The 27960-nt window shown below is 40.6% G+C and overlaps 1 long non-coding RNA gene across 4 annotated transcripts in view; it reads left to right on the top strand.

Annotated features, from left to right (window-relative positions):
• LOC132392251 (uncharacterized) overlaps positions 1 to 26119 on the top strand; it is a 48045-nt gene extending 21926 nt beyond the window's left edge. For 3 of the 4 annotated variants that reach the window (XR_009511464.1, XR_009511463.1, XR_009511466.1), the window contains 3 exons: positions 9509 to 9613; positions 11970 to 12122; positions 24858 to 26119. This is a non-coding gene — a long non-coding RNA (uncharacterized LOC132392251). The remainder of the gene's footprint in view (positions 1 to 9508; positions 9614 to 11969; positions 12123 to 24857) is intronic. The other variant, XR_009511465.1, reaches the window with a different exon arrangement.
• Positions 26120 to 27960: the final 1841 nt, after the last annotated feature.

The following is a 27960-nucleotide window of genomic DNA, read 5'->3' as shown; positions in this document are numbered from 1 at the left end:
ATGGTGGGTTGGAAAGATAAAGGGCTCAAAATGAAAGAATCTGATTGGAGAGGAGAGAGGAACATGAAAGAAAGGGAAGAAGGAGGGACATCAGGAGGAGTTGCTATGCAGGTGAGAAGAGGTAAGATGCCAGAGTATGAAATGGAAGAAGATGGAATGGGGAGGGTAAATTTTACTGGATGGAGAAAATAATGTTCTTGCCATCAGGTTGGAGACAACCGAGGCAGAATATGAGGTGTTGTTCCTCCATCCTGAGAGTGGCATCATCGTGTCAAAACAGGAGGCCAGGGATCAACATGTTGGAATAGGAATGGGAAAAATGAATTAAAATGATTGACCATCAGGAAATTCCATTCTTGGTGGATGGAGCGGAGGTGCTTGACAATGTGGTCACCCAATTTATGTCGGTTTTCAGCAATGCTGACGAGGCCACATTGAGAGCTCTGGATACAATAGATGACCCCTACAAATTCACTGGTGATGTGTTGCTTTACCTAGAAGGACTTTTTGGGGCCCTGAATGGAGCTAAAGGAGTGTAACACACATAAACTGCTGAAGGAGCTCGGCAGGCCAGGTAGCATCTATGAAAAGGAGTAAATAGTCAACGTATTGGGCTGAGACACTAAGGGAGGAGATTAGTACTCAGGTGTAGCATTTCAGTTGCTTTCAGGTCATAAGTGACAGGAGGCAGATTATTGCAGAGCGAAGAATGGACAAGGGAATCACAAAGGGAGTGATCCTTGTGGAAAGTGGAGAGTGGGGGGAGTTAAAGCTGTGTTTGAAGATGGTGGAGGTATTGGAGAATGATGTATTGCTGCCCAGGAACTTGGAGAGAGTGAGAAATTTCAAGTTCCTGGGTGTTACTATCTCTCAGGACCTAACCTTGACACATCATATTGAAGCAACTTTAAGGAAGGCAAGACAGTGGCTATATTTCATTCGGAGTTTGAGGAGATTTGGTTGTCAACTAAAACACTCAAAAACTTCACAAATATACTGTAGAGAGCATTCTGACTGGCTGCGTCACCAGCTGGTATTGGGGGGGGGGGGGTGGTACCTTGGTGGTATTGCACAAGATCAAAGTAACTTGCAGAAACTTGTAAAGTTAGTCAACTGGACCATGGGTACCAGCCTCCATAGTATCCAAGACATCTCCAAGAAGTGGTGCCTGAGAAAGGAGGTGCACATCATTAGGATCCCCACCACCCAGGATATGCCCTTTGTGCAGTTATCATTGGCAAGTGGTGTCACAGCAATAACTTTGCACTCAACATCACTAAGACCAAAGAGCTGATTGTGGACTTCAGGAAGGGTAAGACGAGGGAACATGAACCAATCCTCACAGAGGGATCAGAAATGGAGAGAGTGAGCAATTTCAAGTTCCTGGGTGTCAGTATCTATGAGAGTCTATCCTTAACACAACATATTGACACAGCTATATTGAAGGCAAAGCAGCAGCTATATTTCATTAGGAGTGTGAGGAGATTTGGTTTGTCACCTAAAACACTCAAAAACTTCCACAGGTGTACCATGGAGAGTATTCTGACAGGCTCCATCACTGTCTGCTACAGGTGGGGGTGGTGGTGAGGGGGTGGGGGCTACTGCACAGGATTGTAAGCAACTACAGAAAACTGTAAAATTAGTCAGCTCCATCACAGGTACTAGCCTCCATAGTATCCAAAACTTCTTCAGGGAGTGGTGTCTCTGAAAGGCAGTGTCCATTATTAAGGTCCCTCATCACTCAAGGCATGCCCTCTTCTCAATGTTACCATCAGGAAGGAGGTATAAAAGTTTGAAGGCACACACTCAATGATTCAGGAACAGCTTCTTCCCCTCTGCCATCTGATTTCTAAATGGACATTGAACCCATGAACAGTACCTCACTATATTTTTATTTCTGTTCTTTTGTAATACACACTTTAACTATTTAAGATATATGCATGTGTGTGTGTGTGTGTGTGTGTGTGTGTGTGTGTGTGTGTGTGTTTTTAATGTAACTCAGCTTTTTCGCTTCATTAAAATACACTTATCATATATTTCAGTGTTCTGCTGCCCTAAAGTTAACAATTTTCAAAACATATTCCACTGATATTAACTCTGATTCTGAACTCATGTTGAAGAGAAAACTTAAACTTCTTTAGGGTAGACATACCTCGAAGAGACTTCGTAGTGGAGCAGCAAATCATAAACACAAGAGAATGTGGAGATAATGGAAATCCAGAACAACACCTGCCTCCAGTTACCCTACAGCCGTTGCCCTCAATAATAGTACACTGCTTTGGATACTGTTGAGGGGTTGACCTAACAGGGAGAAGCTGCAGCCAGCTGGTCTGTGGCACTGAGTTTGGCTCTCTGAAGGGAAGGGGGGAAGAAAATGACTGCAGTAATGATAGGGGATTCCATAGTTATGGGAGCCGACGGGAGATTCTGTGGATGTAATAGAGACACCCAAAAGTTATTTTGTCTCCCAAGTGCCAGGATCAGGGATGTCTTGGATTGGATCCACAACATTCTAAAGGTGGAGGCTGAACTGCCAGAATTCATGGAACATAGTAATTTCTTACATATATAATTAGGTAGGAAAGAGGAGGAGATTCTGAGGAGAGAATATTGGGAGTTAGGTAGGAATCTGAAAAGCAGTAGTAATCTGTGGTTGTAAAGATCCACAGATTGCTGCTTGTGTCATGCGCCAGTGACGATAAGGATAGAATGGTTTGGCAGATAAATGCATTCCTGAAAAATTAATGCAGATTTCTGGATCTCTGGGATCCCTTCAGGTGAAGGTATGACCTGTCCAAAAAGGATGAGTTACACCTGAATCCAAGGAAAACCGGTGTCCATGCAAGCCCGTTTGCTCACGCTATTGGAATGGGTTTAAACTCATTTTGCAGGAGGATGGAAACTGGAATGATAGGGATGAGGATGGGCAGTTGGTAAGAGATGGAATTCCATCTTTAGAAAGAGGTGACATAGGGTCAGAGAATGCTGAATCTTTGTGGGTGGAGTTCAGAAATTGCAAGGGTAAAAGTCCATTATGGGATTCATGTATAGGCCTCCAAATAGTAGTCAAGATGTAGGGTTGAGATTGCAAAGGGAGCTAGAAAGGGTGTGTAATAAGGGTAATGTCACAATTGTAATGAAGGAGTTGAATATGCAAGGGGATTGGGAAAATCAGGTTGGTGTTGGAGAGTAAAAGAGGGTTGAATGCCCATGAGATGGCTTTTTAGAGGAGCTTATGCTCGAGCTTACTCGGTGAAAGGCTATCTAAGATTGGGTGCTGTGTAATAACCCAGATTTTATTAGGGATCTTAACGTAAAGGAACCATTAGAAGGCAGTGATCATATTTGTTCTGCAGTTTGAGAGGGAGAAGCATAAGTCACATGCATCAGTATTGCAATGGAATAAAGGGAATTATAGAGGCATGAGAGAAGATCTTGCCCAGGTGGATTGCAGGCAGATATTGGTGGGGATGGTGGCAGAACATAGGTGGTTGAAGTTTCTGGGAATAGTTCACAAGGCAAAGGAGAGATATGTCCCACATAAGAATAAGTTCTCAAATGGCAGGGGTAGGCAATCATGGCTAACAAGGGAAATTAAGGACTACATATAAGTCAAAGAAAGGTGGCAAAAGTGAGTGGGAAGTTGGATGATTGGGGAGCTTTTAAACTCCAACAAAAGGCAACTAAATAAGCTAAAAGAATGGAAAAGATAAACTATGAGAGCAAACTGGCCGATAATATAAAGCAGGATACTATTTTTTTTTGATATATAAAGAGTAAACAGGAAATGAGAGTTGATATTGGACTACCAGAAAATGATGTTGGTGATGTAGTAATGAGGGACAAAGAAATGGCAGATGAAGTTAATAAGTACTTTGCTTCTGTCTTTATTGTGGAAGACACTAACTGTATTACAGAGGTCCATGAGCGTCAGGGAGCAGGAGTGAGCGCTATTGCTAGTACAAAAGAAAAAATGCTAGGCAAACTCAAAGGTCTTAAAGTGGATAGGTCACCTAGACTACATCCCAGAGTCCTGAGAGAGGTTGCTGAAGAGATAACAGATGCATTGGTCATGATCTTTCAAGAATCATTTCATTCTGGCATGGTCCCGGAGGACTAGAAAATTGCAAACGTCACTCCACTCTTTAAGAAGGGTGGAAAACAAAAGAGAGGAAACTCTAGGCCAGATAGCCTAACCTCAGTGGTCGAGAAAGTGTTGGACTCCATTATTAAGGATGTGGTTATGGGGTACTTGGAGACTAATGATAAAATAAGTTAAAGTCAGTATGGTTTCTGTAAAGGGAAATTGTGCCTGACAAATCTGTTGGAATTCTTCGAAAAGTAACAACCAGGATGGGCAAAGGAGAGGCAGTAGATATCATTTACTTAGATTATCAGAAAGCATTTGATGAGGTGCCGTGCATGAAGCTGCTTAATAAGATAAAATCCTATGGTGTTACAGGAAAGACACTAGCATGGTTAGAGCAATCGCTGGCAGGCAGGCGACAGCAAGTGCAAATAAAGGGCACCTTTTCTGGTTGACTGCCAGGAAGTAGTGGTGTTCCTCCGGGGTCAGTAGACTGCCACTTTTCACATTACTTATTAATGATTTAGATAGTGGAACTAATGGCTTTGCAGCAAAGTTTGTGGATGATACGAAGACATGTGGAGTGCTGAGAAAGCAATGCGATTGCAGCAATTCTTGGACAAATTGGAAGAATGGGCAGGAAAGTGGCAGATGGAATGCAATGTGGGGAAGCATATGATAATGCATTTTGGTAAAGGAACTATAGTACAAACAATTATCAAAATGGGGAGAAAATTCAATCATCAGAGGTTCAAAGGGATTTAGGAGTCCATGTGTAAGACTCCCAGAAGGTTAATTTACAGGCTGAGTCTGTGGTAAAGAAGGCAAATGCAAAGTTGCCATTTTTTTCAAGGGGAACAGAATATAAAAGCAAGGAGATAATGCTGAAGCTTTATAAGACACTAGGCAGACTGCACTTGGAGTATTGTCAGCAGTTTGGGACACCATATCTCAGAAAGAATGTATTGTCATTGGAGAGAGTCCAAAGGAGGATCACGAGGATGATTTCAGGAATGACAGGTTAACATATAAGGAGTGTTTGGCAGTTTTGGGACTGTACTAACTAGAATTTAGAAGAATGTGTGGGGATCTCATTGAAATCTGCTGAGCGTTGGAATGACTAGATAAGGTGGATGTGGAAAGGAGGTTTCCTCTCATGGGAGTATTCAGAATGCGAGGGCACAACTTCAAAATTGAAGGACAACCTTTTAGCCAAGGAGTGGTGAACCTGTGCCCAGATTACAGTTGAGGCCAAGTCTGTGTGTATACTTAAAGCAGAAGTTGATAGATTCCTAATTTGTCAGGGCATCAAGGGAATGGTAAGGGGGCAGGTGTATAGGGTTGGATAGGATCCAGGATCAGCCATGATGAAATGGCGGAGCCATCTCAATGGGCTGAATGGTCTAATTCTGTTCCTATGTCTCATAGTCTTATGGTACACAAGTAGATGCAGTGCCTAGTGAGACTGTAAGGAAGGGCAGGCAGATGATACAGCAAAATTGTAGGCAGTGGGATAAGTTAAATTATAACATGGGGGCATAATAAAAAAGAGTGATGAATACAGGGCTGAAGATGTTATATTTGAATGCATACAGTATAAGGAGTAGGACAGATGATCTTGTAGTGCAGTTAGAGATTGGCAGATATGACGTGGTGGGTATCACTATGTCCTGATTGAAAGAAGATCATAATTGGGAGCTTAACATCCACAGATACACATAGTATCAAAAGGACAGATAGGTAGGCAGAGGCGTTGGGGTGACTCTATATAAAGGCCTCCAAGCAGTAGTCAGGATGTGGGATATGAATTACAATGGTAGATGGAAAGTGCATGTAAAAAAGGCAGCGTTGTGATGATCATGAGGGATTTCAATATGCAGGTCCATTTGGAAAATTAGATTGGTGCTGGATCCCAAGAGAGGGAATTTGTGGAATGTCTATTAGATAGCTTTTTAGAGAAGCTTATGGTTGAGCCCACTAGGGGAAAGGTAATACTGGATTGGGTGTTACGTAATGACCCAGATTTGCTTAAGGAGCTTAAGGTAAAGGAACTCTTAGGAGTCAGAGATCATTTAATAGAATTCACCCTGCAGTTTGAGAAGGAAAGGCTAAAATTGAATGTGTCAGTATTATAGAGCAGTATAGGAAATTAAAAAGACATGAGAGAGTAACTACCCAAAGTTGATTGGAAGGGACACCAGTAGGGATGATGGCAAATCAGCAATGGCTGCAGTCCATGGGAGCAATTTGGAAGGCACAGGATAGATATGTCCCAATGATGAAGAAGTATTCTAAAGAGTGGATGTGGCAACTATGGCTGACAAGGGAACTCAAAAACAGAATAAAAGCTAAAAAGAGGGCATAAAATATTGCAAAAGTTATTAGGAAGGTAAAGGATTGGGAAGCTTTCAAAAACCAATAGAAGGCCACTAACATTGTTAGTTGGTGCAGAGCCAACAGCCTGTTTCTTAATGTGAACAAAACAAAAGAGATGGTTGTTGACTTCAGAAGGGCACGGAGCGACCACTTCCTGCTGAACATCAACGGTCCTCGGTAGCAATCGTTAAAAGCACCAAATTTCTTGGTGTTCACCTGGCAGAGAATCTCACCTGGTCCCTCAACACCAGCTCCATGGCAAAAAAAGCCCAGCAGTGTCTTTACTTTCTGTGAAGGCTGAGTAAAGTCCATCTCCCACCCCCCAACTTCATCACATTCTACAGAGGTTGTATTGAGAGCGTCCTGAACAACTACATCACTGCCTGGCTCAGAAATTGCACCATCTCAGATCGCAAGACCCTGCAGCAGATAGTGAGGTCAGCTGAGAAGATCATTGGGGTCTCTCTTCCTGCCATCACGGGCATTTACACTACACACTTCACCCGCAAAGCAAACAGCATTATGAAGGACCCCATGCACCCCTTATACAATCTCTTCTACCTCCTGCCAACTGGGAAAAGGCTCCGAAGCACCCGGGCTCTCATGACCAGACAATATAACAGTTTCTTCCCCCGAGCTATCAGACTCCTCAATACCCAGAGCCTGGACTGACACCTTGCCCTATTGTCCTGTTTATTATTTATTGTAATGCTTGCACTGTTTTTGTGCACTTTATACAGTCCTGTGTAGGTCTGTAGCCTAGTGTTTTTTTACATAGTTCAGTCTAGTTTTTGTACTGTGTCATGTAACACCATGGTCCTGAAAAACGTTGTCTCATTTTTACTATGTACTGTACCAGCAGTAATGGTTGAAATGACAATAAAAGTGACTTGACTTGATTTGACTAAACAAGCCATAAGGAGAGAAAAGATTAAATATGAAGATAAGCTGGGCAATAATATAAAAGGTGCTTAGGAAGCTGAGAAGTGTGTAGGTAGTTAAGTCACCTGCACCAGATGGACTGCACCCCAGGGTGCTGAAAGAGGTAGCTGGAGAAATTGTGGAGACTTTAGCAAAGATCTTTCAAGAATCAATAGATTCTAGAATGGTTCCAGAGGACTGCAAATTTGCAAATGTCACTCCACTCTTTAAGAAGAGAGGGAGTTTGCACCTATGTCTTAAGGTCTTATGGACACAGCAGGTTGTTCCCAGCAAATCCTTGGACTGTGTTGTTCATTGATGCAAACAGCATGTTTCACTGTATATTTTGATGTTTCAATGTATATGTGACTATTAAAGCTAACCTTTGAAGCACACACTTACTAAAAGAGACTTTTGTGGCAGTCAGAGCTAGACAGCATGGATGCATAGCCTTTGGCCAAACTTATCTATCCAGGCAACAATGGAAAACCAAACTAGTCCCATGGGCCTAGGTTTGGCCCATATCTTTCTAAACCATGTTGAAATATCTTTTAAACAATGTAATTTACCTAATTTACCTCTAGCACTTCCTCTGGCAGCTCATTATATGCATGTACCACACTCCACTCTTACTCCTCTCATCCCCTTTAAAAATTTCCCTTCTCACCTTAAACCTTTACCCACTAGTTTTAGCCTCTCCTACCATGGGAAAAAGATTGATGACCTTTCACCTTATCAATGCCCCTCATAATTTTATAATCATCCTTAGTGTCACCTTTCAGCCTCATTTGCACTGGGGAAAGGTGCCTTAGCCTATCCACTCTCATACCTTCCTGTACCGGTAATATCTTTGTGAATCTTTTCTTCAATCGTTCCAACTTAAACGCATCCTTCCTATAGCTAGGCAACCAGAAATGCGCACAATGCACCAAGTTCTGTTTCACTGATGTTTTGTACAACTGAAACATGCTGTCCCAGCTCCTGTGCTCAACACCCTGGCTGATGAATACAAGTATGGCTAACAACTTTTTAACCACCTGCCAACGTATATTGCCACTTTTAGAGAACTATGAACTTTCACTCCATGGTCTCTCTGTTCTGCAACACACAGCAGGTTCCTGCTATTTACTATGTAAGTCATGCCATGGTTTAACTTCCCAAAATGCAACACTTCACACTTGACCAGGTTAAATTCCATCTGCCATTCATTGGCCCTCCTTCTCAATTGATCTAGATCCTTTTATAATTGATTTAACCTTCTTCACTGACCACTATGCCTCATTGTCATCCTTGTTACTTTATTTGCCAGTCATCTTCGGTCTTTGCCTCAGTTTACTGAGCTGAAAGAAAATGGTTTGCTTCATCCATCAGCTCCAGTCACTCTTGCTCCTTATTGCATACACAGCAGATGTAGCCCACACATGTTTTGTACTCGTTCCTTGACAAGAAATATTGTGTTCATGACCTTTTCATTTAACATCATAAAGCTTGTATTCCTTGAAGTATGTCTGTGTAATTTGGACATCAGCTAAGAAGGAACCTTTGCATAAAAATCAAATTGTGGACATTTAAAAAAAATAATTAGCAACATCACAGATACAGACAACTTCTGTAATGCTGTAAATGTATGCTGGTATTTATGTAATTATACACATTTTATTCCATATCTGTACCTTAACATCTAACTTTATTTTATATAGTTCCTCATTCTTTATAATTCATATATATTGCTGCTGTTTGTTGCAAGTTGCCCCAACACACCACAGGAAATTACTGTACAGTACATGTAAATATATATGAAGAATAAAGTTGATCTTTGATCCTTGATTACAAAGTGCTTTCACACAAATGTTTTTTTAATTGATAATTTGTTGTATGAAGACGCAGCAGCTTGTTTGTCTGTAGCAAAGCAAAAAGAGCAATATTAAGATAATGATTAGACTAGCTGCTGTTTTAAGGATATTGATTAAGGAATAAATGCTGAGCAGTTTACCAGAAGAGCCTCCAATCTTCATCTTCTACATTCACCTGTGAAAACAGTTTAATGCTCCATGTAATATATCATTTCTCTGATCCCCTGGGATATGTTGTTAATGAGAATGAACTCTTCACTTTCCAATTTAGGGGCCAAGGATGTTACCTCTGGGCCAAAACTGAAGATGTGGGAGAGAAAGAGAAAGAGCAAAATCGTAGATTTCAAAGGCAGAGGCAAAGCTATGTAAGATTCAGGTATATATTTCAATGTGTCAGCTCAATTTATAAAAAGCTTCCCCAAAGAGGATGAAAGTAGAATTATGAACATTGTATAAACTTACTGATTTCAGCCGATCTAAGTGAGGTGGCTGTAGACATGATATACTCCACCTGACAATGAACATGCTCTAATGTTCCCCTCTGTCCTCAACCTGAACTCACATTTACTGTACTATCTCCAGCTCCTTTAATATCCGTACTGAGCTCAACTTATCCACAGCACCCAGTTGCTGCATAAAGTCTGCTTGGGCTTGCAGCCGGACCCAGATATCGATTTTAACCAACATTTCAATAATAAACTCTGCCACCTTCATCAGTGATGATGCCTAGGCATGTCTAGTCTAGTGGTATATATACTCAGCTCCTGTCATTCATCCCTCCTGATTGCTTAGTCCTCAACCAATCGGGTTTTTGCTGTCCCAAACTTGTTTAAAATCACATTCCAGTTCTTGCTTAGAGCAAGACCACCATCTTTGTTGAAATTCTTGTTCTCTAGTCTTACTTCAATGGCCTCCTTCACCGGGTGGACCCAAAAGCCATTGGCATGGCACAGTAGTTCTGTGCCGACAAAGTCAATCCTGTGTTTGTTGCTTATACAATGTTCTGCTGCCGCTGAATTCTCTGGGTTACTCAAATGGATACACCTCCTATGCACCTTGATGCAGGTTTCCACTGTGTGCCCCATCTGACTGATAAATGCTGCTTTGCATTCACAGGGAATCCTGTAAACACCTGCCACCCGGAGTGTCAGGTCAATTTTGAACTGCATAAGCTAGGATTTGAGCTTCCTTCTGGGTTTGTGGGTGCTAATTATTCAGTATTTCTTCAAGATACTGGTAATCCTTCCAGGAACCATGGAATTATATGGTCATTATATTGTACATGCAATGACCAATGGATTGACTTTGATGGCACTGACTACTGTGCCGTACCAATGATTTTTGGGACTGCCTGGTGAAGGAAGCCATTGAAATAAGACTATAGAATAAGAATTTCAACAAAGATGAAGGTCTTGCTCTAAGTAAGAACTGAAATATGATTTCAAACAAGATGGGATAGTGGAAACCTGACTGAATAACCAATCAGGAGAGACGGATGACAGGAGCAGAGTATATGTACCAGCAGACTAGGCATGCCTAGGCATCATCCCTGATGAAAGCCCAAGAAAAGTTTAAGCGTCATATGTGCTGGGAAAGCATTGGATCCTTTTTCAAACACCTAATTGTTCTCCCTCAGACCTATTCCCATGAACCTAAGGCCACATATCTCTTTCTGGCTTCCAGTTTAAGTGATATTGATAAAGATCCTTTTCTCCTTTAGGGTATTCTCCTCTTCTTCAAATATGCTTTCATCAGGATAAATTTAAATTAGTTATTGGTTCTGTTCTCTGCTGACTGTCTCCAGAGAGTATACAGGCCCAATTGACCACACTTTTGTATACTTTAGAAATATTACATTCAGTTTCTTCATCATTAATACTTCTGGTAACCCCTGGTTACAAATTGCCATCCCAAGAAACAATAGTTTAGTCCTACTCTGTAATCTGTATCACTGATCTTGCTTGCATGCATTCATTTTTCACACTAATCTTATGTCAACATAATTTGAGATCATATGAAAGTCCACTAGTTTTTTGTCTATTCTGCTTGTAACAGATGCCTGGAGACTTTTTAATGTTCCAGAGTCCATGGTGAGGTCTCACACTGCCATTCCCTCCTGAATGTATATTTCTGTGTCAGCACAGTTTCTCAGAATCTAACCAGCTAGTGGGACAGGATTTATTATGTTTAAGGATGTTTTACATTCTCCCTGTAACCACGCTGGCTTCCTTTGGGTACTTCAGTTTCCTCCAACATTCTGAAGATGCACAGGGTAGGGTTGGTAATTTGTGGGCATGCCATGTTGGTGCCAGAAGCATGGTGACATTTGCCGGCTGCCCCAGTACACTCTTGGACTGTGCTGTTCATTGACACAATTGATGCTTTCACTGTATATTTTGATGTACACGTGACAAATAAAGCTAACCTTTTGAATCTCTGTAATTTAATTGATGACTCGGGGCATTGGCTAGAAAGTGCACGTCAATCCATGCTTAAATAACTGCTGGAAAAATATCTTACTTTAAACAGACCCAGATATTGGTAGTGGAGATTTGCCTTCCTTGTGTCTGAAACCATGTAGTGGTCTGGTTATCTTTGCAACATTGCTTTCTTTATAATTAACTAATAAATGACATGGAGGACTGGCTTTCATTGGGTAATTAAAGTTAACCACTGGATCTGGAAACAATTAGACAATATCAGGGCTGATTGATAAATTTTCTTCCTTAAAGATCAGATTAAAGCAGAGACACAAGAGACTGCAGATGCTGGAATCTGGAGCAACAACCAATCTGCTGAAGAAATGCAGAGGGTTGAGCAGCATCGATACGAGAAAAGGAACTGTTGGCACTTTGAGTCAAAGCTCCACATCAGCATTTGTTATGGTAAAGAGGATTTTTTTTTATTACACCCGTTCAGCTTGTATTCACCTAATAGACACGAATAAAGGTGTAATGGTTTCAATGTGCCAATTGCAGCTTTTATTGCCATGTAATACCACTACAGCAATCTCAGCCAATGATATCTTTCAATATTCCATAGCTCCCTTCCTGTTATAAGGCAAGCAGGCAGTTTTTCAGTGTTATCAGCAGATCCCCTCACCATGTCTCCTACATCTACATTATTGTTATACATCACAAAAAGTAATGAAGCTAGAACTGAGGCCTTGCAAACACATTGGAAACATCATTCAAGTTACTAATTTATTAAGGCTGCAGCCTGCCACTGAGGCAGTCTTGGATTTGATTTGTCACTTTCCCTTGGAGCCCAAGGACTTCTTATTTTTTCCGATCTGTTTGCCATTCTAGTATCTTGTTAACACCCTTGAACTCTATCATCAAGCATGTTATCTATTCTGCTTCCTCAAAAAACTCAGTTGTTAGCCTTACCTTACTGTTAGCAGCTTGCAGTTCTCAGTCTTTGATTAATCCTTGTTTTTTAAATGATTGTTAGGAGGTATTCTGAAGTTACATGAATATAGCAGATATTAATTCAAACAAGAACTAGTCTACAGTTTTAATGTAAATTGCAAACAATAGTCAGTCTGAAGTTAGAAGGACAGCTTTGCAAACAAATAACACCTTCTACAGAGCATAAGTTGCTAGCCCACAGCAGAGGGCTGGCTGCTAAGAGATATGGTTTGAAAATTGAAGTGGTCATGAGAAATTTTTGTAACCATCAGCCAAATGTAAGACAATGGGGTTATGTTAATTGGCCTACATCAAACCAGACAACATAGGCTAAGTTATTTTGTAGCAGTGTGACAGAGTTCAAACTTGCTGATTTTATTAGCATGAAAACATGGTCACACTTATAGTTGATAAATCAATACTTGGAATATTTATGCACTCAGAGAGACAGCCCTGACAACATTAATTTTAGGTGTCTGGGATCTCTGTAACCAGAAGCTTTTAGACCACCTGTAAGAATTCATTCATTCCATCAAAGGTGTTTGAACATTCAGAAATGTCTTCCACTATAAATATATAATTCAAAGGAAGCATTGTCAATCCAAAATAATGGAAGTAAACAATGTCATTATAACTATTGAAATTGTATTGAATCACCTACTCTTACTTTTGATCTTAAGGGTATAAAAATGTAATGTACTTTGTGTTTGGAACAAAGGGTCTCCAGGAGAATGCCTGTTTGTCGTGATGGGAAAAGGTCTTTATATTATCTGCTTTAATATCTCCCTGATGATTCAGATCACGGTCATAAGAAACTTGCTATCGACATTGGTAATTGTCCCACCAACATTGTTGCATTTTCCTAAGCAGAATGGTTCAATAAGTGTGACTGAATGGAGTATGATTTGTATTCTCTATACATCTCCAACTGCTCTACAATTATTTTTCTCAGTCCAATTTTTTAAATCATTAATCTTGCCAGACCTGAGAAGGTTTTCTAAAGAAAGCACTTCAGATGTTGAAAATCCGAAACAAGGACAAAAAGTACTAGAATTAGGTCAGATAACATCACGGGAAAAAGAAACAGAGTTAGCACTTCAAATCAAACAGAAAGAGTCTTCAGTATTGACTCTGTTCCTCTGCCCACCAATGTTACTTGACCTGCTGAGTGTTTCCTGCATTTTCTGGAGCATTTTCATGCTCTTTCTATGAGATAAGATGAAACCTTATTTATCCTAAAGGAAGTTATTGTTGCAAGGTTGCTCAGCCTGAAGTATATACTTCTAAGAAAAAAAAACAAAATATGTGTTAAAAAGTGATAGTCAAAATACAGATGTGCATTGTAAACATATACTTGAGGAGGAGGAGTTGTAGAGTATTTTAGCTACAGGGAGAAAGGATCTCCTGTATCATTCAGTGGTGCACCTCAGCAGAATCAGCCTGTTACTGAAGGTACTCTTCTCTTTGTCCAGTATGAGGGGGTGAGGGGGATTGTCCATAATGCTTCTGCAGGACCCCCTCTCAGATACAACCACCAGGGAATCCAGGTCCACCCCAAGAATAGAACCTGCATTCCTGACGAGCTTATCGATGTTCTTGGTGTCAGCTGCTGCCACCCTGCTGCCCCAGCAGACAGCAGCGTAGAATAGAATGCCGGCCACCACTCAGTCATAGAACATCTGTAGCATCGCACTGCAGACATTGAATGACCAGAGCTTCCTCAGCAAGTACAGTCAGCTCTTTCCCTTCTTGTACAGAGCCCCTGTATTTTTAGTCCAGTCCAGTTTATTGTCCAGGTGAGTTCCCAAGTATTTGTAGTCCTGGACGACTTCCACATCTGTTTCCTTGATGGAGATAGCAATGCAGAGTGGTTTTACCTTCCTGAAGCCCACCACCAACTCCTTTGTCTTAGTGACGTTGTGCTGCAGGTGACTCAGCCCACACCACTCATCAAAGTTGTCCACCATTCTTCTGTACTTAGTCTCTTGACCCCGGTTGATGCAGCTCTCGACTGCCGAATCATCTGAAAACTTCTGCAGGTGGCAGGACTCTGATTTGTATCTGAAATCTGAGGTGTGGGCAGTGAACAGGAAGGGGGATGGGACAATCCCCTGAGGTGCCCCTGTGCTGCTAGCCACTTATCTGATACACAGCTCTGCAATCTCACACACTGTGGCTGTCTGGACAGGTAGTCTGTGATCCAGGACACCAGTCGAGCATCCTCCTGCACGTCGTATGGTGTAAAAAGCACTGGAGAAATCAAAGAACATGATTCTAACAGTGCTGCCTGGCTCATCCAGAAGGGTGTGAGCTCTTTGAATCAGGAAGATAACAGCGTCTTGACTCCATCCAATATGTGATTGGTAAGCAACTGCAGGGGGTCCAGTGATGGTTTTATGATGGTCTGGAGATGTGTCAGGACCTGTCTTTCCAATGATTTCATAACACGTGAGGTCAGTGCCACTGGTCTGTAGTCACTGTGGTGGGGCATGTCTTCTTGGGCAGTGGAACTATGCAGGATGTTTTCCAGAGCACAGGGACCCTCTGCGGGCTCAGGCCCAGATTACAGAAGTATTGAAAGACTGCAGCCAGCTGAGAAGCACACACCTTGAGTACCACTGGGCTGATGTCTTCCAGGCTCACAGCCTCGCCTGGGTGAAGTCTGCTGAGCTCGTTCCTTACCTGCTCAGCTGTGACACACCATGTGTCTGAGGTTGTCAGCTCCCCAGTGTCCTTGGAGAGAGACAGAGGGTGAGCGGTAAGAGGGGAGGAGCTGGGGGAGGGATGGGCTGTAGAGGGGTAAATAGAAGCCCCCTCAACAAACCTATTTGTGCTCTTTCTACCACTATACCAAATCTAGTTGAATGCAATTGCAAACACCAAACCCTTCTCACATTGCACTTGGCCAGCTTCACCCCCCAGAACTAAATCTGAAACCTTCTCTGTCCTTGGGCTTGTCGGGCACTCAATTAAAAAGGTCTCTGAAATGAGTTTTATTAAATCTATATCATTTACACCATTTCTGCCTCAGTCAGTATTAATAACTGAAATACCCTACTATTACTAACTCTGGTTGTGTGCTGGACACTGCCATCATAAAATAGTTGCAAGGGATGGGATTGGGTTTGGGGGGGAAAACACAAGAGGTATTGGAATTTAAGAAGCTTTCATTGATCTTGTCCATTCATTTGAATTTTATCCATGTGCTCCCAGTCCACTCCCCCCTCTACTAGGATATAGCATCTGTCCAACTTGGGCCCTAATACCACAAGACATAGAATAAAGCCTTTTACCCATAACATTTCTAATCAAGAATCTATCAACCTCCGGTTTAAATATACACAATGGCTTGGCCTCCACAGGTGTCTGTGGCAATAAATTCCACAGATTTGCCATTTTCTAGTTAAAGAAATTCCTCTTCATTTTAATCTTTTTTTATTAAGAAATTCCTCTTAATCTCTGGTCGAAAAGGACGTCCTTCTAATTGTGAACCTGTGCCCTCTGATTCTAGATACCCCCACTACAGGAAACATTTTCTCCACATCCACTCTATGTAGACCTTACAATATTTGATAGGTTTCATTAACATTCCCCCTCATTCTTCTAAATTCCAGTGAGTATGGGCCCAGAGTCATCAAATACTCCTCATAAGTTAACTACTTCATTCCAGGAATCATTCTCGTAAACCTTCTCTGGACACTCTCTAATGCTAAAGCATCCTTTAGACAGATTAGGAGAATGGGCAAAGAAGTGGCTGATGGAATACAGTGCTGGGAAGTGTATGGTCGTGCACTTTGGTAGAAGAAATAAAAGTGTAGATTTGGGAGCCCTTGTGCAGGACTCCCTAAAGGTTAACTTGCAGGTTGAGTCAGTGGTGAGGAAGGCATTTGCAATGTTAGTATACATTTCAAGAGTATAAAAGGAAGGATGCAATGTTAAGGCTTTATAAGGCACAAGTAAGGCCTCATTTGAATTGTGAGTACTTTTGGATCCCTTATCCAAAACAGGATGTGCTGACTTTGGAGCGGGTTCAGAGGACGTTCATGAGAATGATTCTGGGATTGAAAGGGTTATCATATGAGGACAAATTGGTGGCTCTGGGCCTGTACTCACTGGAATTCTCATTGAAACCTATTGAATGTTGAAAAGCCTCAATAGAGGGGATGTTTCTGATGGTGGGGAGTCTAGGACCAGAATAGAGGGATGTCCATTTAGAATGGAGGTGAGGGGGAGTTTCTTTCCCAGACAGTGGTGAATCTGTGGAATTTATTGCCACATTTGGCTGAGGAGCTCAAGGCATTAGGTATATTTGGAGCAAGAAGGCTGCGAGTGAACCGCTGATTTTTCAGAGCGAAGGGAATTTTTTACTATTCGGGTTAAAGAGAGGCGAGACCGCACAAGCTCGTGACGTCAGCCCGTAGGGCATGAAAGGCGTAAAAAGGCAAGGAATCTTCAATGTTTTTAAAACTTTTTTAATGAGTTTTCAAATGATTACAGAAAGAAAGAAAAAAAATTATCAACCCTTCCCCCCTCCCCTTAACCCCTCCCCCCTAACATATCCCTATAGAAGGAAAGAAAAAGAAAGAGAAGAAAGAAAGAAAGAAAGAAAGAAAGAATGAATGAATGCCTGGATATCAGAAGATCCCCACATGCTCCACGGAGTTCATAATAGCTTTAGTATATATATTTATTTCTTTCCCCAAATAACCAATAATTTTATCTTCGGAGCACCTATACATTTAATCCTGTCTTTTGTAAATAATGGCACCAAATTTTCAGAAATGTTTCATATTTATCTCTTAAATTATAAGTAATTTTTTCAAGTGGAATACAGCTGAAAATTTCGTTCTTCCAATGATCTATACTTAAGTATGAATCCGATTTCCAAGTAACTGCAATAGCCATTTTGGCTACTGCCAATGCAATTTTTATGAATTCTTTCTGATATTTATTCAATTTGGGTTTCGATTTTATCCCTTCAATATCACTTAATAAAAATAATATTGGGTTATGTGGAAGTTGTGTTCCAATAATTTGTTCCAGTAAAACTCTTAAATTTGTCCAAAAAGGTTGAATTTTAGAACAAGACAAAGTAGAATGTAAAGAAGTACCAATTTCTTGATTACATCGGAAACATTGATCAGATAAATTTGGGTTTAATTAATTTATTTTTTGTGGTGTAATATATAATTGATGTAAAAAATTATATTGCACTAATCTTAACCGGACATTTGTTGTATTTGTCATACTGTCAAGACATAGTCATGGAGGGATTGTCTACAGAGTCTCTGTGGGTGGAGGTTAGGAACAGGAAGGGGTCAATAACCTTACTGGGTATTTTTTATAGGCTGCCTAAGAGTAACAGGGATATTGAGGACCAGGTAAGGAAACAGATCCTGGAAAGGTGTAATACAAACAGAGTTGTCGTGATGGATGATTTTAATTTCCCAAATATCGATTGGCATCTCCCCAGAGTGAGGGGTTTAGATGGGGTGGAGTTTGTTAGGCGTGTTCAGGAAGGTTTCTTGACACAATATGCAGATAAGTCTACAAGAACATGTAGATATTAAGAGGATGTGCTGGAGCTTTTGGAAAGCATCAAGTTAGATAAGTCGCAGGAGCCGAATGAAATGTATCCCAGGCTACTGTGGAAGGCAAGGGAGGGGATTGCTGAGCCTCTGGTGATGATCTTTGCATCATCAATGATGACAGGAGAGATTCCGAAGGACTGGAGGGTTGCGAATGTTGTTCCTTCATTCAAGAAAGGGAGTATAGATAGCCCAGGAAATTATAGATCAGTGAGTCTTACTTCAGAGGCTGGTAAGTTGATGGAGAAGATCCTGAGAGGCAGGATTTATGAACATTTGGAGAGATATAATATGATTAAGAGTAGTCAGCATAGCTTTGTCAAGAACAAGTTGTGCCTTACGAGAGTGATTGAATTTCTTGAGGATGTGACTAAACACAGTGATGAAGGTAGAGCAGTGGATGAAGTGCATTTGGATTTCAGCAAGGCATTTGATAAGGTACCCCATGCAAGGCTTACTGAGAAAGTAAGGAGGCATGGGATCCAAGGGGACGTTGCATTGTGGATCCAGAACTGGCTTGCCCACAGAAGGTGAAGAGTGGTTGGGATCTGTTCTGGGACCCTTACTCTTCGTGATTTTTATAAATGATCTGGATGAAGAAGTGGAGGGATGGGTTAATAGGTTTGCTGATGACACAAAGGTGGGAGGTGTTGTGGATAGTGTGGAGGGCTGTCTGAGGTTACAGTGGGACATCGATAGGAGGCAAAACTGGGCTGAGAAGTGGCAGATGGAGTTCAACCCAGATAACTGTGAAGTGGTTCATTTTGGTAGGTCAAATATGATGGCAGAATATAGTATTAATGGTAAGACTCTCGGCAGTGTGGAGGATCAGAGGGAACTTGGGGTCTGAGTCCATAGGACGCTCAAAGCAGCTGCGCAGGTTGACTCTGTGGTTAAGAAGGTGTACAGTTTATTGGCCTTCATCAATCATAGAATTGAAATTAGGAGCTGAGAGGTAACATTGAAGCTATGTAGGACCCTGGTCAGACCCCACTTGGAGTACTGTGCTCAGTTCTGGTCGCCTGACTACAGGAAGGATGTAGAAGCCATAGAAAGGGTGCAGAGGAGATTTACAAGGATGTTGCCTAGATTGGGGAGCATGCCTTATGAGAATAGGTTGAGTTGAACTTGGCCTTTTCTCCTTGGAGCGAAGGAGGATGAGAGGTGACCTGATAAAGGTGTATAAGATGATGTCAGGCATTGATCGTATGGATAGTCAGAGGCTTTTCCCCAGGGCTGAAATGGTTGCCACAAGAGGACACAGGTTTAAGGTGCTGGGGAGTAGGTACAGAGGAGATGTCAGGGGTAAGTTTTTTACTCAGAGGGTGGTGAGTGCATGGAATGGGCTGCTGGCAACAGTGATGGAGGCAGATACAACAGGGTCTTTTAAGAGGCTTTTGGATAGGTACATGGAGCTTAGAAAAATAGAGAGCTATGGGTAACCCTAGTAATTTCTAAGGTAAGGATATGTTTAGTGCAACTTTGTGGGCTGAAAGGCCTGTATTGTGCTGTAGGTTTTCTACTTTTCAAGACAGAGCTTGTTAGGTTCTTGATTATTCAGGGCATGATGGGTTATGGAGGGAAGGCAGGAAATTGGGACTGAGAGGAAAATGGATCAGCCATGATGAAATGGTGGAGCAGTCTCAATGGGCCAAATGGCCTAATTCTGCTTCTTAATCTTATGGTCTTATTCTTTCTTAGATATGAGGCTGAAAACTTGTCACAGTGCTTCAAATATAGTCTGATTTTATAATGCTTCAGCATTTCATCCTGGCTTTTATATTCCTGTCTTCTCAAAATGAAAGCTAACATTGCACTTGTTTTCCTTACTACTGTTACCTGTCCAGTGAGTTTCTCATGAGCATGATGTGATTGTCTTGTGATATTGGTGATGTAATTGTCTTCTGATAGTGGGGTGATGTGATGTCACGTGATGGCATGTCCCACTGGTATAAAAGGGGAGACAATAATTTGTTGTGTAGTTGTTTTGTTGGGAGTCAAAGTCGGTGGTTACATAATCATAGATGGAGAGAGAGAGAGAGTGAAGAGATACTAGCTTCGTGCGAACCCAAAGAATTGGGTAGGAATCAACAGCGTTCTGTGTGTATTGAAGTGATTGATGTGAAGTGTGGTACGCACTTTTGGTTAAACCCTGCAAGGTTTTGCGTGTGCATTGACCACCTCCGGTGAAAGGTCAGTTACTTTGAGAAATCTTATTCTTCAGGATCTTCGGAAAAGGCACTTATCAGCAGTTTCATCTTTTCTTTAAGGCTCGGCTCATTGCTGGTTTGGGATGTCTTTCCTCTCAATTATTTCATAACTCACTTGGAGTTTTCAAACTACCACTTTAAGACTGTGCTTGAATAAGCTCTGCTAAGTACTCTGTTCGACTGTTTGATAACTATAGACGCAGAACACTGTTAACTTCCATCTGAGTTTGTCGTTTGTTTACTTTTCAATGTTTTTGAGTAGAGGTTAATAAACCTTTGTTGTTTATTTATAAAAACCTGACTCAATTTCATATCTTCTGCTGCTGGTGCATAGCACTACCAATTTAAACTGCATGTTAACCTTCAAGGAATCCTGCACTATGGCTCATCTTACTTCATACCTTCCAGCTTCCACAACTCTCCTTAGTAACAGTGACTAAACTCCCTTCTTCTCTGTGACATTCTTAAATTTCTGGCATGGTGCTGTTGTCTTCCACAGTGAACACTGATGCAAAATACTTATTCAGTCTGTCGTCATTTCTTGTTCCCATTGCTAATCTCCAATGTCATTTTCCAATGATCTGATGTCCACTGTTGCTTCTCTTTTACACTTCATATATCTGAACAAAAGCTCCTGTATCCTCATTTATATTGACCAGCATGTTTTCATATTTCATTTTTTTTCTGTCCTCATTGGTTTGTTAGCTGTGTTCTGTTGGTTTTCAAAAGCTTCTCAATCCTTGAGCTTCCTACTCATTTCTGCTGTCAAGATTCAATTTTATTCAGCATATACACTTAGATGTATTAGAAATTTGCTGTAGTGTGTTGGTCAGGGTGTGATATGTAACAATAAATAGCATTCAACAAGGGCAGATGGCACATTAGAGACATCCGTCTCCAGGAAGGGTACATACGGACCAAGCATTGAACTGCCGTAGCAATCACCCAATTTGCCACAAGAAAAGCTGCGTTTACACCTTACTTAAGAGAGCATAAACATTCTGCAGCATCACTGAACTTCAGGCCAAGGAAAAGGAGCACTTATTCAAAGTGCTCCAGAACAAAGGTTACCCACAGAATTTCATTAGAAGGTTCTTACTAAAGAGAGAAAGTCGTGGAGATCATACTCAACCTGTATTGAAACACGTGACCTTGACCTACATCCAGAATATCTTAGAAGTGACACCTTGATCACTTGAACCTCATGGCATCACCATCGCCCACAAACCAATGGTGACTTTAAGGAAGCTTGTCTCAAGATCCAAGGTACCATTAAAGACTAATGACAAAAGCAATGTGGTGTACAGGATCACCTGTGGAGACTGCAACAAGAATGGCATCAGCCAGGCAGCCTGTAATCTCTCATATAATTTACGGGAACACAAACTGGCGGCACAGAGACATGATCCTCTATCGCTGATCTTGACTCATGAAGACCGAGAAGAACTAGGACATTGTGGAGGTTATGGTGCAGGCAAGTATGAAGCATGCAACAAGAATTTTTAGAAGCGTGGTTCTTTTCTAACTCAGTAAACAGACATATTGAAATAAACACCATCTACAAACCCTAAGAGCCAAAGAAAGCAAGCCAACAGAGTTCAAAGGACAACTGAGGGGGTAGCTAATCAGGACTGAGGGAAGTCAACAGGGACCTATATAAATAGGAGCACACCACGAGAGAAACACCAACATTGAGGATGCCACCTTGACTGGAGAGGAAACGTCTACAAACTAATGTCCAGACTCAGCCAACTGTGCAACCTCAAAAGCCTCAACCCAAGCTACCAATATTCACCACCATCCTAAAGAAAGATTTATATAAAAAATGAAGTTTGAGGTTGAATTGGAATAAAATATGCATAAATATGTGAATACCAGCATATATTTACAAAGTAAACAGCATTATAAAAAGCGGTTTAAAATGTTTACGGTGCAGTCAGTGATGGGGGTAACAGGTCGATGGGATTGGAGGAGGACTAACTAGAAAAGTTGATCCGATTAAGTGCCTGGGGGAAGAAACTTTTAAGATGGTGTGAAGTTTCATCTTAATATCTTTATATCTCTTTTGAGAAGAGAGCTATTGAAAAAGTGAGTTTTCAGGGCGGGTAGTGCCCATAATGGTTTTTCCTCTAAAAATCATTGCCATGTTGTTGCTGTGTGCTGCCTTTCAACAGCACAATTAGGACAAGCAGTCTGCAGAAGTATTGAGATATTTCCCCCACATTAAGGTGACACTGTCCAAAATAGCCCTGATGAGTACTAAATGATTACGCTGTATTAAGGTGGGTCAACAAATGATTAATTTTTGTTGGTTATCAAAATAATTTCAAGGTCTTATTATCTGGCATTTGATCTATCGTTGCTATCCAAAAACAAAATTCTGATGCATTTTGGTCAGAAATCTGATATTTTTCCCAAACTTTTTCCAAACAATACTTTAAGGTGACCACGTGAGATGAACTAAGCCCTGTTCACAGCAGAACCAATTTTCCTGTCAGAACAAGATCTGGCAGTAATCAAACACAGAGAGAGACAGGAAACTAAATCTTGTTGGAGCTTGCACCCTTATAGAATGGGAGTTGCCCAGTCAGTTCTTTCAGCCTTTGCCAGAGTACTATATATTCCATTAATGACTGAGACGCAGCTCAACTATATTAATTGATTCCTACCTTTTGATGGTTGGGCAGTGTAAATGGGGAAATATACCTGAATGAGAAAGGAACCTAAACAAAGGGTTTTGATGAGTGCTGGCAGAGTCAAACCTAAAATGGAGGGGGCTTCAATGACTAGCTGCTGATCTAGAATACAACATAGCTTTTCTTTATGATGTACCATACAAAAGACTGTTTGGATCTATTATCTGTTGATCTATTATAACTCCCAATAAATTCATCTTTCTTTGTTAAATGCATGCTATGAAACTTATTTTGATGGAACTGAATTTCAGAGGTCAGTGCCATTGTAAGCTAACCAGTAATAACTTTCCAGACAGTCACTTTTGTTGGCCATGAATGCATTTACAACATACTTTATTTTTCTCTAAGCACCCTCTAAGATGTTAGCCACAACTTTGAAATGGTGCAAAAGCATTGAGCGGAAGAGTAAGAAAATCAGCTCACCCTGAGTTTTAGAGGGAGAAGCTAAAATGAGATATATCAATATTACAGCAGAATTACAGAGGAGACGGCCAAAGAGGGCACTGTTCTGTATTTGATATTTCAATAATATTTGAGTAATGTATATATACAGTATATTGTTTGATTAAGCATTCTTTTTCATTCAAATAATTAGTTGCAGTTTATATGTAAAAAATACATTAATTGCATACGTCACCACACTACCATGTGATACGTGTAAAGACAAAGTTACTTAAAGTACAACAAAGTTCACTTAAAGTAAAGACAAAGTTACACCCATACTTCAGAACCCCGTGTCTTGCTTGGAATTAGTTTAATGTTTTGAAGTTACAAAACATAACATTGGCAACAGGGTATCTTTAAATTAACCTGACATGGCTACTGACCAGTTAAAGAGCAGTGAGGTGTTCAAAATAAAATAAAACACAGCGAGGAATAGTTGAGTTACAAAAGGCACATGTTCTTCAGAAGGGAAGAGATGACTGAGTTTTTTTTTAAAAAAAGGCTGTAAACAGAAGAATGAGCAAAGAGTGAGTACCGGGTAATAGAAATCATTTTTGCAAAATCAGGAATGGCTGACTATGTTACAAATTTTGAAAAGCTTGATTATACAAAGTGTAATTGACTCATATATACTAAGCTGTTGGAACAGTATTTTGAAATAAATGAAATAACCAAAGAGAAGCGATTGCCAGTTTTGCTGAGTTCATTGGGTTTAAAGACATACAGTTTGCTTGAAGTTTGACTGTTCCAAACAAGCCTGCAGAAATGAGCTTTCCTGATATTGTCAAAGTAATACAGGAACACTTGGAACCAAAGCCTTCATTGATCACAGAATGCTTTGGATTTCACAAGAGGAATCAAAAAGAAGGGATGTGTATTTCATTGAACATGGCTGAATTGAAAAGATTTTCTGAGCATTCTCAGTTCAGAAGTGGGCTTAATGATGTACTAAGAGATTGTTTAGTTTGTAGAATTTTAGAAGAAGACTTTTAAAGAGACTTACAATGTGAGAATTATCAATAGACAAGCAATATGACTTACACCAAAAGTGAATGGCAAATTAATTAAAATGGAATTGGACACTGGCTTGGTTGTTTCAAATTGTTCCACAAAATGAGATTTGAATGGCATTTCAAAGATATAAAATGTATAAAACCCAGGTAACATTCTCCTGGTATCAGTGGCAGCCTCTCCTCACACTGTAAGTCTCAAAGCTGTGTCACTCATATCGTTATCAGAGTTTTTGTCAACAGCCTCTCCTCTCTCCACCAGCAGAGTGATCCCACCAGCGGTCAAAAGGCAGGTAGCCGGTGCTCACCCTCCACATTCACTTCAAGGTTTCAATCTCCCTCTTTGCTTTAATCGGCGAACAATGAAAGCTTCAATCAGTGAAATGGAGTTGAACATCAGTTCGTGCCCTGTCCCGCAGTCTCCTTGCCACGAGGTTCGCGCACACTGCCTCTGCCTCCTGGAATCCTCTCAGAGAATACAGACGCTGGAACACCCAAACGATCTCTAAACTGCAGATTACAGGCTCCTACAGTTCCAGAGTCACATTCAAGATGAAAAACAGACACAAAAGTCATAAAAGAAGTGAAATATATGGTTTCATTATCAACTCAGTATGTCGAATGTGTGAGTGTTGCTCCCAGGTGCCATCTTGACTGGAATGTGGCTTGGTTTGTGGCTTGAAGGGAGCTCAAGGAGCTTCAGAAAAGTTGCAAGTATTTGGCTTTTGTGGGTATAAAGAACCAGAATCCACTCTGTGTGCATTGTTATTGCAGGATCTTCAAGTGGGAGACAAAATGCTTCTTGTAAAAGTAAATGCAATATCAACACCCAGCTGGATGAATGAAAAGCCAAAAAGAAAAGTGTCAATGGAGATTCAAGTACAGAGAATTTGTCAGATGATGTTTTAGATGAGGAACCAAAGAGGAGATCAGATTGTAAAGGGAGGAATAGAGGAATTAATAAGAGAATACTCCAGAGAATATTCCAGTGAACTAAACGGACCTTCCCAAGATCAATATGCACAAACCAGAAGAAAAAAGAGATGAAAGGTATCCACAGCTGTCAGAACCACTTCCTACAGTCTCAGAGTCTACTCCTACGACTATCATGGAGGAGGCCCCAGAACTTGAGATTGTATTTACAGCCATAAGTCTTAACCGCCAAGCAGAGGGATTCCACCCCCCACCCCCATCAGGGAGGACATTATCCCACAAGAGTAGGACTGCGGGGTGATTAAATCTTTCCATCTGAATGGGACAATTTAACATTTACTATGCTGTGAATGTCTGCATATTATGTCTGCATATATGTTCTATTATATATTATACTGGAGTCTATAGCTAAGTAGGGTGGAGTGTTGTGTATTTGATATTTCAATAATATTTGAGTAATGTATATATGCAGTATATTGTTTGATTTAACATTCATTTTCATTTAAACAATTAGTTGTGGGTTATATGTAAAAATGTATTACTTGCATATGTCATTATGTTACGACCTGATACGTGCATGCATCGCTTAAAGTACAGACAAAATTACATCCATTTTTCAGACTCCTGTGTCTTCCTTTGAAATAACTTAATGTCTTGAAGTTACAAAACATAACAGACATTAGCAGGGATGGCAGCAGAACAGCAAGGACAGGAGTTTCTGGGAGCAAGTTAAAAGGTGCAGGATAGATACATCCCAAAGAAGAAGTATTCTAAAGTGAGGATGAGGCAGCTATGGTTGACAAGGGATATCAAAGACAGCATAAAAACAAAAGAGAGGGCATATAACATTGCAAAAATTAGTGGAAAGCTATAGAATTTAAAAACCAACAGAAGGTAAATAAATACATTATAAGAGAAGAGATGAACTATGAAAGTAAGCTAGCCACTAATATAAAAGAGAATACCAGAAGTTTTTTTTAGATATATAGAGTAAATGAAAGGTGAGAATGGATATTGGACTATTGGAAAATGATACTGGAGAGGTAGTAATGGGGGACAAAGAAATAGCAGAGAAACTTAATAAGTATTTCGCATTAGTTTACACTACGGAAGACACCAACAGTAAGCCAGAAATTCGAGAGTATCAGTGTAGTTAGTAATAGCAACTACACTTAGTAATAGTGTAGTTGATATTACTAAGTGGAAGGTACTTGGAAGCTGAAAAGTCTGAAAATGTATGTCACCTAGATCAAATGGACTATACTCTAGAGCTCTGAAAGAGATAGCTGAAGACATTATGGAGCCATTATTGATGATCTTTCAAGCATCTCTAGATCCTGGAATGATTCTGGAGGACTGCAAAATTGCAAATGTTGCTCCCACTTCATGAAGTGAGGGAGACAGATAAAAGGAAATTATAGGCCAGTTAGCCCGAATTCAGTAGTTGGGAAGATTTTGGACTTCTCTATTAAGAGTGAATTTTGGAATGCCTGGAGGCACGTGATAAAGTAGGCATGATTTTTTTTAGGGAACGTTTTGCCTGACAAATCTGTTGCAATTCTTTGAGGAAATAGCATGTAGGATAGACAAAGCAGAGTCAGTGATGCTGTTTATTTGGGTTTTCAGAAGGTCTTTAACAAGGTACCACACATGAGGCTGCTAAAGAAGATAAGAGCCCATGGTATCAGAAGAAAGGTGCTAGCATAGATAAAAGATTGGCTGAATGGTAGGAGGCAAAAGCTGAGAATAAATGGGGCCATTTCTGGTTGGCTACCAGTGACTAATGGTGTTCTGCAGGGGTCGATGTTGGAATCTCTTCTTTTCATTTTCTCTTCTTTTCTTCTGTTCACACCAAACATTAGAATGGGGAAGAAATTTGATTTGTCTTTGACCATAGAATGATTGTTGGTGCCTGGCAGAGTGGCTTGGGTGTCTCAGAAACTGCTGATCTCCTGGGATTATCATGCACAATAGCTTCTAGAGTTCACAGAAAAAGGTACAAAAATTTAAAAAAATACATCCAGTGAGCAGCAGTTCTATGGGTGAACATGCCTTTTTAACGAGAGAGGTCTGAGGAGATTGGCCAGACTGGTTCACAATGAACAAAAACCAACAGTAACTTAAATAACCATGCTTTACAACAGTGGTGTGTGGAAGAGCATCTCTGAATGCACAAAATGTTGAACCTTGAAGTGGTTGGACTACAGCAACAGAAGGTCACAGGAGGTACCTAATAAAGTAGCCACTGAGTGTAGTGTAGGGAAATAAATTACTTTCTAAATAGGGAGAAAATTCAGAAATCAGAGTTGCAAAGGGAATTGGGAGTCCTTGCTTAGGATTCGCCTCAAGATTAACTTGCATGTTGAGTCACTGGTAAGGAAGACAAATGCAATAATAACATTCATTTTAAGAGGACTAGATATAAAAGCAAG

This window comes from Hypanus sabinus, chromosome 4 (assembly GCF_030144855.1).
Source record: "Hypanus sabinus isolate sHypSab1 chromosome 4, sHypSab1.hap1, whole genome shotgun sequence".
NCBI classification, from domain to species: domain Eukaryota; kingdom Metazoa; phylum Chordata; class Chondrichthyes; order Myliobatiformes; family Dasyatidae; genus Hypanus; species Hypanus sabinus.
The sequence above is the reverse complement of the archived record's forward strand: the minus strand, read 5'-3'. Positions and strand labels throughout refer to the sequence as shown.